The sequence below is a fragment of the Lolium rigidum genome, chromosome 6 (genome assembly GCF_022539505.1).
Source record: "Lolium rigidum isolate FL_2022 chromosome 6, APGP_CSIRO_Lrig_0.1, whole genome shotgun sequence".
Taxonomy (NCBI): domain Eukaryota; kingdom Viridiplantae; phylum Streptophyta; class Magnoliopsida; order Poales; family Poaceae; genus Lolium; species Lolium rigidum.
The window spans coordinates 98,246,638-98,266,370 of record NC_061513.1 but is presented as its reverse complement, the minus strand read 5'-3'; the positions used below and the strand labels follow the sequence as shown (position 1 = coordinate 98,266,370).

The 19,733-nt window shown below is 47.7% G+C and overlaps 1 non-coding gene and 1 pseudogene across 1 annotated transcript; one reads left to right on the top strand and one right to left on the bottom strand.

Annotated features, from left to right (window-relative positions):
* Positions 1-2,016: 2,016 nt before the first annotated feature.
* TRNAE-CUC lies at positions 2,017-2,089 on the bottom strand. The gene has a single exon. It is a non-coding gene; the product is annotated as a tRNA-Glu (tRNA).
* Positions 2,090-8,333: 6,244 nt separating this feature from the next.
* LOC124663013 lies at positions 8,334-11,901 on the top strand (annotated as a pseudogene).
* Positions 11,902-19,733: the final 7,832 nt, after the last annotated feature.

Sequence of the window (19,733 nt, the reverse complement as noted above, 5' to 3'; positions counted from 1 at the left end):
TATTCGGTGGCGAGCCACTCGTGTATGAACACGGCCTTCGATGGGTGGCGCCGGCAGATGCGGGGGCTTATTGGCGGGGCTCCTCCGCCGCCGTAAAATCCAAAGGGGAGAGTTCCCGCCGGCGCGTCTTTCTCTTGGATCGGAACTAACTTTGCGGAATGCCCCATAGAGGCCGACGAGGACACTCGGAGGACGTACGCCCGCGTGTACTTATGGTACATGATTTCCGGGACTCTCTTTCCTGACAGTGGGGGTAAGCTGGCCCATTGGTGTTGGCTGAAGGCGCTTACGGTGTTGGACGACCGGTGGAGTTGGGGAACAGCGGCACTTGCATACCTCTACCGGCAGGTGATGATGTACACTATTATGTTCTGGTGGCTTTGTAACCGTGAGTTCCATGACGCAGAACACTGCACGAAAGATGCGGCGGTTAGCGAACTTGCTAGGTTGCCGCGAAGGCGAAATCCCTACATCCTCCTCTTCTGAAGAACATGTATGGACTATTTTGTTGCTCGTGAAACATGTTCTTACTAATTTCAACTTTTGTAATCTCATGTGTTCATGTTTGTGCAGATTCCTCCCGAGGACGACCTAATCTCGAGTCAAGGCGTACTTCCGAAGCGTACCTCCAAGCAACGGTCGCCTTACCAGTTGAAGCCAAGGGGCAAGGCTCCAAACCGAGTACACTCCGGAAGATTATGTCAACCGAGGAAAGAAGGTTGTCACCGAGGAGGATGACGGGCCGCCGCGGAGATCGGCCTATGTCGAGGATGAGGAACGACGAGCCGTTCTCTTCGAGGAGGAGGAGGAGGAGGAGGAGGAGGAGGAGGAGGAGGAGGAGGAGCAGACAGGAGCAAGCAAGCAGCAGGAGCAGCCAAGGCAGCGGACGAAGAGGATGGCCGTCCGGAAGCAGCCCCACGAGGACGGCACGTCGAGGACGCTACTAGGATGTGCTACGTGTTGTTGTGAACTCTATATTCATAAGTATCGATTTGTGAACCCTATGTCATTTCGAACCATGGTCCGTAATGCTACTTGTTGTTTGAATCTACGTGCTACAATGTGACCTATGAAGTGTTATATGTGTATGTCATGAAATTGCTACTTCTTGTGTCCAATGTTGTACTCGTAATCGTTGGAGTTTGGTAGGATTTTTCATGTTTTCAACACAAGTCCATGTGTGGCGCCCTTCCCACCGGCGCCACAAGTGCTAGTGTGGCGCCCGTGGCATCGGCGCCACACATGCCAACTTATATGAACCATTGGGTCGAAAACATCCGGGGCTCGGACGATAAGTCCTTAGCCGCTTTCGCGAGCCTCTATGTGTGGCGCCGTGGCATCGGCGCCACACATGCTAGTGTGGCGCCCGTGTCATCGGCGCCACACATCGAGCCTCGCAAAACGGCTAAGTCCCGCGAGGAACCGTCTCACGGTATGTTTTGGGGGTTACAAGTGCATGTGTGGCGCCGTTGGGAGGGCGCCACACATGCCGCCACGTCGGACGGGCGCACCAGCTCAGCGTCGAGGGGGGCACGTCGGCTGGGTGTGTAGCGCCGGCAGCAGGGGAGCCACATGGGCATGTGTGGCGCCCGTGGTAGGAGCGCCACACAAAAGGGTTAGATTGGTGAAATAGTTTCGCCGGAGGGTTAGTCTGTGCTTTTCTTCCACTTTTGGGTTATTTTTGTGTAAATCGCCCGCAACGGCAGCAAGAGCGGCGGGCTTGGCACTTGAGTACGATCGGCTCGCTTGATTTCGGTAACCTCGTGCATCTGCACGACGTGGTTTGGCCAGCGGCATGGATTTTGCCGGTCGTGTGTGCCGGGCCGGAACAGTCGGTCATGGTCACGTGCGCGTCCACCGGAAGCCAACATCGCCCGTGCCGAGATGCCGGCGGCGGGAGAGGGAGGCGTCCGCATGGAGGAAACGGATCGGACGAGGTGACCGGAGCAGCGGACGCAGAGCATCAGGCAGAAAACGAAACTAAAAGCACGACGAAACAAAGAACAAAAAAATGGATTCCGTCGCCGGGACTTGAACCCGGGTCTCTCGGGTGAGAGCCGAGTATCCTAACCACCTAGACTACGACGGATTTCGTGTTCAATTTTCTGAAGTTATTTATCAGTAACGCAGCTCTAATGAGCCTATCATCAAGGAAATGAAAACAAGAAGTACATGGTGCTAGCTCGGGCAGCAGTATATCTATCCGGCAAGGGGCGAGGATGGAACATAATCGCCGGCCGGTGACGGTGCGTCTGTCTGAACCGCATGTACATAGGGACACGTAGCAGCACGAGAATGGACGCAGTCCAAAGACCAAGGGTGTGTTTGGTAGCCCGGGGCAACTCAGAATGTATCTCTCTTATCATACATGTTGATCCTAGCTAAGTTGAGTTGAGATACATCACATGTTTGGCACCCACGGATGTGTTGAGCTATGCTCATATGAGATGTTGTTTGGTGCCATTCCTGCTGAGGTGAGCATGTATCATAGAAGTTTTACAAATTAGTCCTGTTTTTTTGGCAAAAGGCCCTCAAACATAGAAAGAGAAAAGCAATCAGGTCCATTGCCATTGGGGCTTCTCTACCGGCGGCGAAGTGGGGAGGGGCGGCGACCATTGGAGGCACTGCACGATGGTGGGCGGTCGGCCTCGTCGAGGATGTCCGGTTCCCGGCCGTCGGTCGCCGGCGAGCATCCGAGGAGAGGCAGCAGCCCGCTCGGGGAAAGGGGCGTCCAGGGAGAGGCGTTGGCCCGCACGGGGCAAAGGGCGACCAGGGAGAGGCCGCGCGCCAGGGGAGAGGCGGCCATGCGGGGGTCGCAGCCAGCCGACGGCCATGGGGAGGGACGGCGGCGCCCGACAACCATGGTGGGGCAGAGGCGGCCGGCGGCCAGAGGAGAGGCGCAGCGGAGGGAGCGGGTGCGGGAGGGATTTGGGGGGGAAATGACAAGTCGGGCTGGGGTCTGGGGGGTGCGTTGCGGGCCACGGGAGAGAGTTGCGGGACGAACTCGGCCAAGCTGGGTTGTGAAGCTCGATTTGAGCTTCACAACCCGGCCAGGCTGAGAGCCTATATTTGTATGAGGTGGGCTAAGCTCTGTGCGACGACCCGACCTAACAAACACTATCTCAGGTGGTAGAAGTGGGATGAGTACAGATTTTCTGAGTTGACTCAGGCCACCAAACACACCCCAAGTCTCCTAGCGCGCGCGGGCCACGCAGTCCGTCCGACCGAGTCTCTCGTCCAGCGACTCTGTCGATCATCGATCCCAGCTTTCTTGGGACATCATTCATTGGAACGCAGCGGCTTCTCCCAAGACCTGCGTCACTGGCAGTTCAGTACTTCAGTTGCCGGCGCCGCCGCGAGTGCTTGCTGATCGATTCTGCAGACTGCTGGCAACCATGCATGCATGGGCCATGCCCGACCCGAGGCATGCTTAATCCCGATCTCGCTTCTGCAGCACCATCGCCATGCTGCAGTCTACGTACGGGGAGGGAGAGCGAGGCAGAGGCTTCATCATCGAGTAAGAATGCCACAAGTTCTACCTACTTGCTTGCTAGGGAGAAAAGCTGGATGGAGGTGCCGGCGCCGGCGCCGTTTTACCGGTGGTGACCATACTACATTATACGGCTATTCCGCCAGTCTCCAGTCCACGTCTAGGCACTCTGGTTTAACATTTGTTTTTCTCCTGTCAGCTGACTCGTTTTAAGACTGATGAATTCTTTGCTTTTGTTCGTCTGTGTTGCGGCTGGAGCATGCATTGTAGTAGGAGACTAGGAGTAGTAGCTTTTGGTTTCTGTAGCTGAGATATATAGGGCGCGGCAGCTCGCGAGATGGACTTCATGTGCCACTGGATTCTCTCTGTTTTTAGCCCACCAACACCAATTAACATACTACGTAACTATTAAAGTGTGCGACAACGTGAACGTTTTCTGCATTTGTTTCCGCCCACAACACTACTAGGAAAACGCCTATAGGTGGAGGCAATATGTGCCGGCGCACCACCTTGCACGTGCGCCGGTGGAAAGTGTTGCCGGCGCACCCCTTTTCCGCCGCGCCGGCGATGGAGCTATACTGCCGGCGCACAAAAAAAATTAGTGCGCCGGGGATAAAATTCGAAGAGATCCGGCCGCCCCAAAAATTCTCGGGCACCTTACCCCCGGCGCACCTCTATGGTGGTGCGCCGGTGGTAGACAATTTACCACCAGCGCACCACCATAGAGGTGCGCCGGGGGTAAGTTGCCTAGATTTTTCTCTCCACCCCCCCCGGGAATCGCCTTTTCAGTTTTCGAAAAATAATAGAAAATGATAGAAAATTCAAAAAATAAAATCCTTTGAAATGCCCATGTAATATGTGATCTAGTTTTAGGGAAAATTTGAAAATTTGAATTTCGATGTATTATGCAAAATGGCATCATCTTTCGGTAAAACGGGATTTCGGTTGCATACGACCTCCGATGAAAAACTTTTTTATATCAAAATCGATCTACTCGAAATTTCCTACTCGAATTCAACCGCCTACGGCCGTTTGGAGAAAAAATGGATTCGTCAATTTCAAAACAGAAACAGGACTTTTTCAGCATTTAAGATTTGGGTGAAAAAAAAGAAAAAAATAGCCCCGGCGCACCACCCTACTTGGTGCGCCGGCGGTAAGGAGTGCTATATAGGCACAACCCAACCCGCGGTGCTCACTTTCCCCTTCTCTTTTCCTCCTCCTCCTCCTCCTCCTCCTCCTCCTCCTCCTCCTCCATCTCCTCGCTCCTCCTTCTCTATACCGAGCTTCGCGGCGGCGAGCTACTCCGGCGACCTACTCATCCTCCTCCTCCACCGACGGCCACGACGTCCTCCGACCTCCTCCACCACCTCCAGCCTCCTCGACGTCCTCCGGCCTCCTCCAACATCTCCGGCCTCCCCCATCACCGTCGGCCACCTCCACCACCTCCGGCATCCTTCGGCATCCTCCACCTCCTCCGGGCTCCTCCACCTCCGGCCTACTCCTCCTCCTCCGGCCTACTCCTCCTCCTCCTACACCGGCCCGCCAATCTTGGGAGCTTCCAGCATCCTCATGCACCTCATGCACCTCCTACACTGGCGCATAGACGACAACCACGGTTGACTAGCTAGATCTAGATCTAGATCTAGATCTAGATCTGGATCTAGATTTGAATTTTTTTTGTTTTCTTGTATAACTTACCGTCGGCGAACTAGACAGGTGCGCCGGGGATAACGCGAGATACCGCCGGCGCACCGACTGGTGCGCCGGCAATAAGCTATTATCACCGGCGCGTTCGCACCGGCGGGCTCTTGGTGCGCCGGCAATAGCCCATTTTGGTGCGCCGGCAATAAGCCTTTTCCTAGTAGTGCAAGGCCCATTTCTCAGATGTTGTCTCGGTTTTTTCATTTTTTTTTTCTCTCCAAGAGATCTTTCGGGGGTTGTCTGTAAAAGCAAAGAAAAGGAAAATGCCATTACAAACAACAGCACAGCTCCTGCATCATATGAACCCAATAGCAGCCATGAAAGGAGTCTAGTGAGAACATATGTCGCGATTCACGAAGCATGATATGTTTGAGGTCACAATATAAGCACTACTGGAATGGCGCGCTACGTCAACGGCCACCGTCGACGTATGGGCCATCAGACCAGCCCGCCAAAAGGGCCTTCGGTGTAGGAAACGATACGTCGACGGCCATCCTCAGCACATCGCGGGTTGTCGGCGTAGGCCTATGCATGCAGCCAATCAAAGTTAGGCCGTAACGGCGTCAAGGTTACGCCTTCTGTGTCTCAACGCGTAGAGGTTGAACTTCTTTTCCCTCCACGCACTTGGATCGACTTTTTAAGTTTCAACTCAATGACAGAAAACGATAAAAAAAATTCAAAAATAAAATCTTTCGAGATTCATGTATGTTACACAACCTATTATTAGGAAAAATTAGCAAATTTGAATTTCAATTTTTTTTGCAAAAAAAGTTTATAAAAACGTAAAATGGCATTAACTTTTGCATACGAGGTAGGGAAAAATGTATAATATATCAAAATGATCGTGGGAAGAAATTACATCCGAATTCACCATGATTTACCCAAATTCTCAAAATTCCAAATGGAAAAATAAAAGCGTGAAGATTTTAGTTTTTACCAGAAATTCGGAATTTTATATTTATATTTTTAAAAAATAATTGCATCTTGCGTAGAGATAATTATTACTTAACCATTGTTGTTTGTTTAAATAATTTTTAAAATTCAAATAATAAAGAGTTGTGATATCACGGTCTAATGGTTAATAGGATTGATATGGTAGTATTATAAACAATGTTTTGTGAAGAAGATGGAAGCTCAACTAGAAGGAACCAAGATGTTAAGCATGCTAGGGGTGGAAGATGGGTGACCCGGGTGAAAAGTTCGACTATGAGGGGTAATTTAACCTAAAATTAAGTGTACTTAGAATTAAAATGATGCATATGACACATTAAAAAAATTGAAAAAAATCAAAAAATTTGAAGTTAACGGACGGGACGGCGTGGCCTGCACCGAGGGCCTATACGTACAGGGCTACGCCGAGGGTCGCTTCTACACCGATGGCCCACGTGTCTCTGCCGAGGCGGACCTTCGCCGAGGAGTTACGCCGATGAATTGTTATGTTCCATGTTGGGATTGTACTTGTTTTGTAATAAGGTCTTTTACGGTACAATTTTCTAGTCCTCGGTCCAAGCCTACCCGGCGACAGGTCTCGCTCCGCTCGTCAGAAGTTAGCCTCCCTTTAGTATATGAATTTGGATCACAATATAGTGGGACGCCAAATAGTGGTAGCGTAGGTCTGTCAGACACACTGCTATTATTTTACCTTAAGCAAATTTCAATCGATGCGTCGAGGTAGTTTCCCCACGTCGACACACAGTTTCCCCAATCTCTCCACCGCGCCGCACGCTCGACCTCGCCGCCGATCGCGCCCAGCTATTGAGATGCCGCCCACTCCGCATTCGACCTTGCCTGCGCTCGACGGCCAACCGCCCCCGCGGCACCCCAGCACCTCCCGGTATGAAATGTGCGCCCTTAACCTGCTCGATAAAATGCTGGTGCGATTATGTTGTTGTGTTGATGATTGATAGATACTGGTGTTGATGATTACGTGGTGTGTATTGATATGATTTGCTAATGTTTTGCCGAAATGTTAATTAATATTGATTCGTCTTATTTTTAGCAAAGATCATACCGAAATTTTCCATTAAAGACGCATTATTTCCTACCGCTGAATTCAAAATGTGAATATTCATAAATAACAAAATCAGTTCTCGATCACTTTAAAAAACTAAAATGTCCCCCTCGCGCCACTGTGCTAGCTGTATGAGAAAGTGTACATACACGTGCGCTGTAATACAGAGAATTTTTTTGAGGGGATAATACAAAAGATTCTCCTACTTCACTCCCAAAAGAAATTGAGCCATGGGCTGGGCACACGAACCATCCAACCGAACCGAAGAGCCCAGGAAGAGCCCAGGCAGTATCACTCCACTTCACGGTCCCCAGTCGCAAACTACTGAACCATCAGCCAAACAGTGGCTCTTCACCATGATGAATTCACTCAAGCAAGAGGACTTTGTGGAGATGGCAGTAACGATGTGGGCAATATGGTACGCAAGAAGGAGATTAATTCATGATGGTGAGCATCAGAGTCCACTATCCACGTTCATGTTTGTGCGGCGTTTCCTAGATGATCTCGCCATAGCACCGTCATCTACAGCGGGAGCACAGCCGAGGATACCATCTGGAGGTGTACCAAAATGGTTGCCTCCTCCAAGGGGATATGCCAAGGTAAATGTGGACGCGGCTACTTCAAAGACCGGGAATGGAGGTTCCGTCTCAGCCGTGTGTAGAAGTGATAGTGGAGTGTTCCTGGGAGCCTCGGCTCTAGCCATTAGCGATATTGGCAGTCCTGCAATCTTGGAGGCACTGGCCTGTCGCGAGGCGCTCGCACTTGTCCAAGACTTGAATCTGAACAAGGTATGCGTAGCATCAGACTGCTTGGAGGTGATCTGTAATATGCAGCGGCCATACTCTGGGGAATATAGTATGATCATCCAAGAAATAAAGGAAATGGCGGCCTTGATCGAGATGGCATCGTTCAGGCATGAAAGTAGAGCATCCAACGGAGAAGCTCATCGACTTGCTCGTAGTTATACTGATCGTGAAATCGGTCGTCAGGTCTGGTTATTACAACCCCCTGAAGGTTTTTGTATTCCTTTAAACATTGGGATTAATCAATAAAGAGCGGTCGAATTCTCAAAAAAAAAAAAAAAGTCGCCACACGAGCCATAAAAAATAAAGGAGCAAGGTCTACATCAAGATGAGCAGCAGCAGCCGCCGCCGCCGCCACGCCCGCTCGCCGGCGGTGACGCCAATGGAAGACGACGACCTTCTCTACGAGATCCTCCTCCGCCTTCCTCCGCAGCCCTCCTCCCTCCCGCGAGCATCCGCCGTATGCAAGCGCTGGCGCCGCCTTGTCTCCAACCCTGGCTTCTTCCGTCGCTTCCGCCTCCATCACCGCCGCAGTCCGCCTCTCCTCGGTTTCTTCGACAGATATTACGATCGGTCCTTCCAACCTACTCTGGAGGCCCCCAATTGTATTCCTCCCGGGCGCTTCTACTTGCAGCGTGACGACGACTTCGACCTCTCCAGGTCCCTTGGATGTCGCCATGGTCTCTTCCTCATCTTCCTTTTGAAGTTCCACCAGGTCCTATTGTTGAAATATTGGGCCTACACTTAGTGGCCCATAATAGATTTCAGATTTTCCCTATAAATCTCAAAGCCCACTTAGTGGCAGCCTTGTGAGTTTGAGCCCAAGTTGGTGGCAGCTTACTAGGGAGTGGCAAGAGGTGGGAAGTTTAGTCCCACATGGAAAGTTGGGAGGAAGTTAGACCACCTTATAAGGTGGGTTGTTCCACCACTAGTAAGTGAGTGAGAATAGGAGTGCTACACGCGCGCTCCTCCTCCTCGTGACGTGCGCCGCGCTCGTGTTGAGTGGATTGAGCCTCGAGCCGAGACTTTCCTTACTTTTTGCACCTCAGGAAAACGAACAGAGTCCTAGACGGACGCGTCACAGTTAGTCGGTTCGGGTCGCTCCCGGATCGTGGGCTATCTGTAACCGACTCGAAACGTTCGTGCGACGTGGGCGTGGTCCACGTTGCCTAGGGTTTCCCGAGCCTATATAATCTCTTGCCCGGCTACCGCAGAACCATACTGAATACACGAGTTAGGGTTTCCACCTCTCTCTGCTTGCGCCGCCATCGTAGTCTACTCCATCCCGCGCGCCGACGTGCATCGGCGAACGGGAGAGCAGGTCTCCGGAACCACTCGTCCTTGCGATCCTGTACGGGAGAGGGCGAATTAGGTTTTTGGGAAGCGCTCTGCGCGACTGCTCAATCTCTTCATCACGGGTCGCCTTCCGTCTAAGTCGGGCGGTGCTGCCTACCGTCGTCTTCAACGCCGTCTACTTCGACCCATCGTCCCCGTCGTCAACAACGTTGTCATCAACAACGTTACTGCTGTGACATCGTCTGCTACACCTCCACCGCCACCTCCACCAGATCGGTACGTGCGACATATCTCGATCTGTTTAGCGATGGATGTTGTACCATTTGCTCTGCTACTGTTCATGTTGATCACTGCATCTAGTATGTTCGAGTTTCACATGTTAGTAGTTACTTTCGTCATGCTTTATATTCTGGAATTAATCATGGAAATTGTGCCTAATTATCCAACACCTATTGTGGGACCCCCATCACCGGCGACAAGCACCGCATTGCCATTCCCGCGGCGTTCCATGCAAAGAAAACCGTGGGCCTGGCCAGTGGGGCGGTGCTTTGCTCTGTTGGAGAGGGCCAACACTTCCAGGTGGTTTTGGCAGGGGCAGACGACAAACAACAAGCGCTCGCTCGCGTTTACTCGTCAAAGACAAGCATGTGGGGAAATCTCATCTTCACACCGCTTCCATACCAGGCTAATGGGAGCCGCATTCCCACCACGGTTTATACGCATGACGCTGTGATGGCTGGAGATTCCCTTTACTGGAGGCTTTCTGGGAATTTAGTTGGAATTCTAGAATTTGATTTGGTGAACCAGAGCCTAGCTGTGATACGGGTGCCGGTGGATATGTGCGGCAAGGGAAAATGCTTGAATGTGATGAGGGCCGAGAGTGGTGGGTTGGGTTGCCTCGTACTGTCAAAGGACTACAGCGCCCAGTTATGGAAGAGGAAGACCGACTGTGATGGCGTTGCTTCATGGGGTCTTGCAAGAACTATTGAATTGAACATGGTACTTTGCCTTAAATCCTAGGAAAAAGGGGATTTAATCGTACAAGGGATTGCGGAGGAGAATAATGTGCTGTTTCTGTGGACAGGGATCAGCCTCTTCATGATCCATTTTGAGTCATTGAAGTTCAAGAAGCTTTTTAAAACCAACATTTCTTGTCATCCATTTGAAAGTGTCTACAATGCAGGTAAATAACACAACTTATATTTCTTGTACAACATAACCAAGTTATTGTTCGATAATTGGGTGATGAAATTGTGTTCTCATCATTTTGTGTTATGCGTGCAATTTCAAGTAATGTCATATCATTTGTTTCTTTTGCTTCTTCATGACCTCTTCAGCTTGTAGTGATGATATTTTGCAGTGTTCTGTTCTGATCTCTGTATGGTGGCTTTTAATGTAATGATTAAGTGATTATGATCTAGAAAAAATATGTTAGTGCTATCTAATTTTCTTTATGTTCTGTAGCTAGGCGGTGGGCTGCAGTTGGCCTACTATTAGCTTTATTTCTCTCATTTTTTGTGGTTACGTCAGAGCTAGTAACTGTTGTTATCATTGTATTTTAGGATTATACAATAGAAAATATATACAAGATTGGCAAATCTATGTAGAATAATTGAACTAATTTCATTATTGCCTGCCTATTGACATAGGGAAAAATGGTCTAATGGTAGTGTTAGTGCATATGTGCAGTGACATTTTTTTATCAAGATGAGATACACAACAGTTGAAAGTTGACTACATGAAAACTGGCCTTAACCCTTTGGAAGATTAAGCCTAGTTATATGTCTTCCGCTCTGTTCTGTACTGTTTTCTGCTGATATTGCTAATAGGCTTAAATCCATAATAATCACTTGGTTTGAAATTTACGAAAGTTGTTTTTATCAATTTTAGGACTGTCCTGCATGTGGCTAGTCCATTTTTACAAGGAACGATAGTAAATTTTTAGTTCAATTTCATCTTTCCATACTAAATTTATTTAAAGATATTTTAAATCTTGATCACTTATGTCGTTAGGATTTGTTAGTATGCATTTTTTTTCCAAATATTGCGTGTAATGAGCTACAGAATAGCTGCAGATAACTTCTCTGTTCTCACCAGCTAATAGTATGGGGGTGCAAGTTTTTTTATTTTTAAGATATCGATGAGTATATGTTGGTTTGTAAATATTCAGTAAATTTGGCAGTAGGTCTGTTATGTTTATTTATTACTATTGTTGCATCAAATCTGACTTATCTTTTACGAATTGCACTCTGTATTTATTGAAAAGTTACCTAGTTGATGTCTTTCGTTGGAAAATTGTGTTGTGTGCTTCGGATTCGGAGCCTAATATCCCTTTTTCTTGTTTATTGATAGGGTTACAACGTAGGGCAAATGCATCATAAGGATAGGGCAAACACTACTCTGAAAACTAATATATGTGTTTTAGAAATTAGGGGTGCTAACTTGAGGATCAAACCTTGAGCTCCTTCATCTTATCCTTGCTGCGCCAGCCATATACTGTGCCCCACATGGCCACATGACATATTGTTTGACTTCTTATGCTTGTAGGAGCATGTGTTGGTGGTGGACTTGATGAGGCTGATCTTTTGCTCAATATGTAAGATGATTGTCCAGTTAGATATGCTACTTGATCTACTGATTGAGCAGGTAAGATACTCTGGATTAGCTCTTTTCTTTGCCCTCCCTTTCACCCGTCTTATTGGTTTGGTTCTACTTCTTGCTTAGTACTCCTTAAGTTCCTTCTGGTCATGTTGGCACTTCTCTCTCTAGCCCTTCCATGGACTGATGAGTAGGACCCTTCCCCATTCCCTATTTGTGCATAAGTCTGTGTCTGCTCAGAGATGAGAATGTTGACATGCTAAGTACTGGCAAATGAAGTACTAACCCTTTATTACTCAGAGATGATTCATGTTTTAGGATGGCTGGTTAAACATTTTCTCAGGATGTTGCTCTTTGTGCGCCAAACTTGTATATATATGAAGTCGGGCAGCCATAATTTGCTGGTCCATAACTTTATGAATATATATGCTCTGTGTGTAGTCTAATTTTCGCAATTTTGCTATCATGGATATTTTGTACTTCCTATGGAGCATAGGATGAGAGTGATATGACTACTTCACCATAAAATCTGTTTTTATCACCAGCCATTTTTTATTTTTGCTGCCATATTACATTAGAAATAATAGTGAAAGTGTTGCTTGCTGCTGTCCAAGGTAAAAAAAAGTTACGGTCATTTCATAACAAAGGCAATTTATAAGATGATGCATGATCTCTTGCTTGAGGATTCTACTGCATAAATTTGATTTAGCAGTGACTAACTAACTCGTACATTTCTAAGAAGCGTGCTTATGGCCATGAGCTAGAAATCAGATGTTTATGTGTAAGAAAGTTGCTATCTTACTACATGTGCCCCTAATATGCCCAGTGATGTTGTAGAGTAGAAGTTGAAGGTGTGCCACTACACTATAATACCTACTGGCTATTGTTATTTTCTGTTTAAGATGTTGGTTTTGTCTAATATGGTTCAACCTTTTGAGCTTTTGACACATTTTGAATAGTACATTTTTGTTTGACTGATGATGTTGCCTGCCCAGCAGGTATCGAGAGTTGTGGTGGCTCAAATGCAGAATGGCTTGTTGGGTGTAGGTTCTTCCACTTTGTATGTTTGAGCAGAGATTGATCCTCTATGTAGCATGAACTGGTCAGGTATGAAGTGGATTTGGATCGCTTAATTTCCGAACTCCCATAATGTAATATCCGCAGACATTTGTCAACAGGCAAGAAGGTTGAAAGCACGCTGAACTTGCTCCAATTAGTAGTTCTTATCTCATGATTCATATATTCTGTCTTCATTTTTAAAGCAAGCATGGAGTTGCGAGACCTTCTAATTAATATTGTTTGCATTTTAGTCTGTGCGTGTGCATTTGGTTATCTTCCATGATTCCTGCTTATGTTTGTTCCATGATGTCATGAGAGCTTTTGCAAAATTCATATCTTATATCTGGAGCTTGGTATTTGGAATCTTAGCACCGACTAAACAATTAACTCATGCAGTAGTAAATATCACCAGACAGGAGCTTCTTCCAAACTCCCAGGGCTAAAATGTGTCACTTTCTTCCTTGCAAAATAGATGAGAAATCTTGTTATTGTGATCACTTGTTCTGGATGCTCTCAACATATCGATGACTCCGCCCTTCCCTTGAGGTTTGCGGAGTTCTTCACAAGTGTGACAAGACAAGACACATTTATAACTGATGCTACTACTTTAACAAACCTAATCGATGGTCTAAATAATGCTCCTCAGGTCTTTTTTTTGTTTAAAGAAATAGCTCTTCAGAAATGAGTTAAAGTATTATATAAGCTCCAGTTTTATAAAAATAACAATAATAAATAAATAAAGCACGACAGGCGCCTCCGCCCGTTCGAAGGGAAGCTAGTGGACACACAAAACTTACAATATGCTTCCATACGCCACTTCGTCTCAAAGAGCATGTTTGGTTTCTCAAAGAGCATGTTTGGTTGCCTAGGCTCGATTTGGAGAAGACTGCGCCACAGAGAAGGGAGTGCCACGTTGCATACGGGCCACGTGCTATAAAAGGCATGTTATTTGGTTTCTCGTGAAGCTATTTTCTGTATCGGAGAGGGAAGATAATTCCCATTGTTTGGTTGCCTGCTTGCAGCTCAATTTGAACGCACCGAAATATAGTTCAGTTGTTTGGTTGCCCAGATGCCAATTCCATTAGTCTTACCGCATTTCAAATTGGGTGAGAATATCATGCATGTTACATTCGATCACACACTATTCAGAAGCACAAGATCCTCACGATAACGGTGATCAAGAAGACGATGATGAAATCTTTGACCCTTCTCTCACGTACCTTCGGTGCTTCTTCCGGTACTACCTTCGGCGGTAGTTGTGCTGACAGCAATGGCTGATCGATGGCCTCATCATCCAAGAAGCTCTGATACTATTGTTGTGTCTCCTCCAATGTTTCATACCCTCTGTAGCTGTTTTTGGAGTAGCCACTAACTTGATCTTGGTAGATCCTCCATGAGCTGTAGATACCTTGGAACCCTTCCTCGGAACACCACATACCACTAGAACGGCAAAAGAAGAACAAGTAAGGTTGTTGATCTATCACAAGCATGAAACAAGTCATAACAAAGCAACATAATTAGAAACCAAGTCATAAGAGAACAACATAAATGTGACAAAATGATAAACTAACAGGGGCATGCATGATCATTGCAAAAGTGGATCACGAGTTTATCCTACACTACTATGGTGTCATCCTACCACCACAACAAAAGTGGGTGTCATCCTCACACCGCAAGTTCATCACATGAGGGGTTAGTATATACCACCTCATCATACTTCCAAGAAGGGGCCATCAGAAGTCTTTCATCCCTAGCTACAACCAAAATGTACATCATCCTCATCATCATCAAGTCATAAGACAACTCCATCACCTCCATGCATGCATCCCCTCACCCATGCCATCAACGGTACCACTACATGTTGTAATGGTACTTGCCAAGGTAGTTCCTCAGACAGAGGATGCGGTGTGCTCGTTCATGCGCACAAAGTTGGAACCCTGAGCCTTGTGGTCGAGGAGGTGGCTCAGCGCCGCCATGAGATCCTACTCGGTGAAGCCAATAATGTCCATGACTGCCTGGTACAGGTCAGGGAGCATGTGTGTGGGCTTGTTGTCCCGGATGGCATGTACGACGTCCTTCACAACAACATTCATGTTGGTGAAGGCCGCCAACTCGTCGTCGACGAAGGCACCTCTCTTCCCCTTGCCGACATTCACCTTTTCAGGCGCGTCGGCAGGCTTCTCAGGTGTCCCATCAAGGATGACGATGTTAGACTCCCGAGTGTCATCATACTCAGTTGAAAGTGCAGCTGGAGGCGTGCCCAAGGGCTCACTTTATCCCATGGCGAACTTGCCGGTGGCGAGGCCGAAGGAAAATATTGCATGCATCTCATCGTAGTTCGCAATGGGCACGTTCAGAAACTCTGCGTCCGTTGGGTGATCCTACGATTTGAATATACAATGTTAGTTGTGCAGGTTTGTGATGAAAAGAGTTAGTGAGGTACGGTGGACAGAGCTTGCTCACCGCGACGTCCCTGTGGTAGTGCTCAACCTCAAGAATGATGCATTGGCTCTTGTCGCACCACTGAGCTCAGCTTAGATCGTGGAGCCTGCTAATGATGAGCCACCTCTGCCGCCACTTCCTCAGGTGGTTGTACACCTGAGTGGAGCTAACGTCTACACTGCACTGTTCAAATAGGGCCTTGGCCACATCAGTCATATGGACTTCCTTGAATCCTCTGTCAGTTGTCACTCTGGTTTTGATCAACGTCGCACATCTTCTCTAAGATAAAGTTGGACATGAAGAGGAGCCATTTCATGGTCCCGGTCCTCTTCTGTGCGGCCTTCAGTGCCTTCTCCGCGTCAGTGCGGTTCTTGGCCTTGCCCCTCTCTGTGACGGTCGTCCTCGCCGCCATGCTACCTAAGCCACGAGATCAGCCACGAGCCCCTTACCGGCCGACAAAGGGGTGACTGACACCTTGGCCTCATAGATGGGCTGTGAATCGGGAACTTGCAACAGGATCTGGGAGTCCCCAACGCAGATACGGGCTTGGCTAAAGTCATCACAGAAGGAATCATACATAGATTGTAGTACAGAGAGCATGAATCTAGTTGGGAACAAAGATATGGCTAATATGGACAATACAAATCATAGAAAAATCATGCTAAATCAGACAAACTATACATGACAAATGTGGACATCACAAACCCTTTCAAGATTATGCTAACTTAGCCTATTTGGGACAAACAAGGAATGTCAAATGTGGCCATAAACCACTAGCAAGATCATGATAAATCACCCTATTTAGGACTAACCCTACCAACAAGATCAAACCCTAGTTAGATCTGACAACTCCTAGAGGATCACAGTTCACCTCAAGATTCTGGCAGAAAGTGCATGAAGGACTAGGAACCCGTCTGAATTTCAGCACCGCCTATCACCCGTGACACCGATGGACAAACCGAGAGAGTCAATCAGATTCTAGAGGATATGTTGAGAGCATGCGTACCGGAGTACGGATCCAAGTGGGAAGATTGCCACGCCTTACGCGAGAATTCTCTTACAACAACGGTTACCAAGCCAGCCTACGGATGGCCCCCTTTGAAGCTTTGTACGGAAGGAAGTGCCGTACCCCACGAAGCTGGTCGGAAGTCGGAGAAAGCCAAGTCTTTGGACCTGATGTTCTTCGTGAAGCCGAAGAGAAGATGCATAAGATCCGAGAGTACCTCAAGACGGCGCAATCAAGACGGAAGAGTTACGCCGACAAGAGACGCCGAGAGATGACCTTCGAAATCGGAGATTTTGTCTATCTCAAGGTATCCCCCCTGAAAGGAATGCAGCGATTTCAGCTGAAAGGAAAGCTTGCACCCCGATATGTCGGACCCTTCAAAGTTCTGAGTCGCCGAGGCGAAGTATCCTATCAATTGGAGTTACCTGAAGAAATGTCGGCTGTGCACGACGTTTTTCACATCTCACTCCTTCGGAAGTGCCTAGAAGTCCCCGAGAAGACGGAAGTGTTCAAGAACATCGATCACCGTTCGGTGGATATCAACCAAGATCTGACTTACCGCGAAGTACCGATTCGCATCTTGGAAGAAGCATACAGAACCACTCGCACCCGAAGCATCAAGTTTCTGAAGATACAGTGGAGCAATCATACCGAAGATGAAGCCACTTGGGAGCGAGAGGAAGATATGAAGAAGGAGTACCCAGATCTCTTTAGTACCTAAGTTTTCTTTAAGATCTCGGGACGAGATCTTTTGTAAGGGGGAAGGGTTTGTAACATCCCAAATTTCAAATAAAGGAAGAAGAACAATTTCAATTATCCAAAATTTAGAGTCAACAAAAACTTTTACTTTGCATATAGTACCCTGCATTGGACTTGTGCATTTTGAGTGTTATGCCATGATGTTTGTTACTTAGAGTATGTGATGAGCTCCAAAACCCTAAAGTGATCAAGTGATCATCATAAACCAAATTCACCAAAAAGAGAAAGAAATCAAATATTAGAAAAACCCTAAAAACCCTAACATATGGTTTATATCATTTTTGTAAATTTGATCCTAGACCCATTTGATTTTCACCAATAGTTGTGTTATGATATTAATGAGTAATTACAACTTGGAGAATCAAGGTTATAGCTTTTAAACCAATTTCAAATTTGAAAACATGACCACATATGATAATGGTCATTTCGACTTTTATAGTCCGGTACCTACTTTGAGCCTCTCTATTTCAATTTTTCCAAACCAAACCAATTCAACTCTTGGCATGTCATCCAAGTACTCAACAAGGTGAACAACTTCTGTAAAGATCATCACCTCAAATTCATCATGGATCAAGAGATAGAAGCATGCCAAGATGAGACTTTGAAACAGATGTAACAATCTCCATTTTTGAAATGTGATCAAACCAGGCCACCACTTGCTCACTACTTGACCTAGCATTGACCACAAGACCCTCCTACACCAAGCCCATGCCTTGGCACCCCCTGGACACGACCAAACATGGCCTAGCCATGGCCATGCCGGCCACGTCGCCCACGACACGCCTCCCTCTCGTTCTCTTCACCATCGCCACGGCCACCGTGTCCAACGCGTCGCCCATGATCCCAGGAGATCGCATGTACCCGCCGTTGGTCGAGGAGACGCCGACAAGCCCCGGACGACGCGCGCCCAGGACGCCCCAGGTACGCCGCCAACGGCATGGCGACGTCACCCGGTGCACGGACACGTCCACGCGGCGCTCGCCAGATCTCGCCGTACCCGACCATATCCGCGCGCCGTAGTACTTCTCTCGCCACGCGGAGCTTCGCCGGACACGCTCGCGTCACCCCCTAGCGTCTACCGCCGCCGGAGAGGAAGCTTCCTTCCGCCACGGTCGCGGCCGTACACGGACGCGCCCGACCGTCGTACGCCCCCATTTGCCGCGCCGTTGACGCTCGCAGTACCGCCTTGACGTGGTGAACACGACCCCGTCGTCGCTTAGCCCTCTAGCTCACCGGAGACGCCGCGCCCTTGTCGACTTGCCGCAGCACCCACGGCACCCCTCACGCCCTATAAAAGGAGACCTCCCTTGATGATCCAAGCACACCACCATGACCACCTCTCACCACCGCTTCGTCTAGCACCGAGTAGCCACTCCAATCGTCGCCGGAGCAAGGCCAATCGACGCCTCACCGCCGCGGAAGCCCTGCGGCAATCGCCGGAGAAGGAGGCCGCCCCGACGACGCCGCCGCTGCGGGGCTGCTTCGCCGTCGTCTACAACCTCGTCGAGCACACCGCCCAACCCTAGGCTGGAGCCGCGGTGAGCCTCCGACCCCCTACCGCCGCCGTGCCAGTGAACCCATCTCGCCGGAGACGACGATGGCCCAGTGCCGTCCGATCTCATTCTAATCCAACGATCCACTTTAAAACATACCGTTTCGGCTATTATGAGTCGCTGACGGGTGGAGCCCATTGTCCAGGCGGCCCGCGCGTGCACAGATGCGTGGTGGGCTGGCCTTGGGCCGTTTTTAAACGTTTCGGCCCACTTAGCTTTCCCGCGTAGCCCAGTAATTCAAATTCGATTTATCCAAATCCATTTAATTTCAATACTGGTTCCAACTTTGAAATTCAATAGATTGAATTTGGCTAAACCAAATTTGATGAACTTTATGTTGTTGGAAAGCTAAGAAAAAGATCTAACTAATGCCACTGGCCCCATGGTCAGATTCTTGGTAGAATAAATGTGATAAAAATAACAAAACAGGGACTTTTACATATTCAAATAATTCTTAAAAATCAACCAAAATAGATATGCAGATAATTCCAACTCCTATAACTCACATTTGACTTACACTAATTGTTTCTGCAAGAAAATGGTGTGGTCACTTTGCATGATCATACCCTAGTTTAATTAATGGACAATATGGCTAGTTTAGTAAGTGATATTGTCCAAAACTATTATGTAAATCTTATGAAGTATTTTTACTTCATTTAAATCTTTGTCTCAAATGAATTCATGTGATGTTTGGACCCCTGGTCTCAACTCTCTTATATGAATTACTTGAGATTTAAATCAAATGTAGTGTTATTTAAATAGTATGAGGTGGTCTACCTCATTTAAATCATTTTCTCCAATAATGATGATGAATGGTTGACTTGGGTCAACATAGGATTCATGTATTGCTGTGGAGAAATTAAACCTTAAGAAGATTCAATGAGAGGAATTTATTCCCCAAACACTATATGAACATTACTTATCACATATGAATAAGAGGAAATCATTTTCCTCAAGTCACCCACCAATACACTTACTTATTTTATGTGTGTGCTTAGTATAGTTTGTGTGAAGT